Source organism: Eleutherodactylus coqui, chromosome 3 (genome assembly GCF_035609145.1).
Source record: "Eleutherodactylus coqui strain aEleCoq1 chromosome 3, aEleCoq1.hap1, whole genome shotgun sequence".
Classification (NCBI taxonomy): Eukaryota; Metazoa; Chordata; class Amphibia; order Anura; family Eleutherodactylidae; genus Eleutherodactylus; species Eleutherodactylus coqui.
The window spans coordinates 14,463,663-14,464,733 of NC_089839.1; positions in this window are offsets into that span (position 1 = coordinate 14,463,663).

Below are 1,071 nucleotides of genomic sequence, written 5' to 3' on the forward strand. Positions count from 1 at the left end.
CCGGTGTCTGAGATTCTTCATTGTGGGGTAACCGTGATCTGCGAGCACCGCCGGCACAGGGATCAATATATTCTATCAATAGTTGATCGGCTGCGATCTGCCACTCGGGATCCTAGTTGATGAGGCGCCCATTGTCAGCGCCACAATACACGGGAGTCAGTCCACGAATGTGGTCTGTGAGGGTGCCGCTTTCTACATTCTTGTTTCATACACAGGAGGCGGGGTGGAAATGGATTACGCGGACTGGTGTTGGTAATTGCGGGCAGAGCTGCGAACCGGGATCTTCGATCGCTTCCATTCACCGTGACCATGTGTTGGATTTCGGTGGCGCAGTTTCTACTTCTGGTGCCCGCGCTCCTCTGATCGCCTCCTCTTCTGCCACTCACAAATCACGGGGGGGAAAAGTTGTGATTTTCTTGCATCGATATCGCAATCACCGGTGTGAAGGAGCCCTAATCTGTGAGAGGCGGCCCCCAGCTGATCAACTGTTGATGACCAATCCCGAGGAAAGGGTCAGCAGTAGTATCTTGCACAGAAACCCTCTCTCATGGGGTATTCCCATCTTTACTAGTCATTCCCTATTGGGGGTAACTTGCTGCTCTGTGAGGGTCTGACCATAGTCCTTTGCCCCATACCAAAACTGACAGCAGTTGTTGTGCGTGTGCGCCACTCGTTTCAATGGGACGGTCGAAGATAGAGTTCAAGCGCTTGGCACTCATTGCAGGGAGTAGTGCTCATGCATGACCACCGCAGTCATGGTTTAGGGACACGCCAGGAGCGGTATCTCTACAGCCATCGAACTCACAGCGGTTGAATCCCCATCGAATGGAGAGTTATCCCCTATCCACGCAATAGGGGATGACCTGCCAAGATTAAAATACCCCTTAAAAGGGTTGTCCACTTTTTTTTTTTAACAGCCTGGTGTGGTGCCTTTATTAAATGGTTCACAGAGGGTTGCTGTAGTAGAAAAGACCATCTTGTGTGCCAGAATGTATGTTCTTCATGGGTGGAGCTTAACAGGAGGGGGTGGGGCAAAAAGTATAAAAAAAATAGCAGCACTCATCAGTAAAA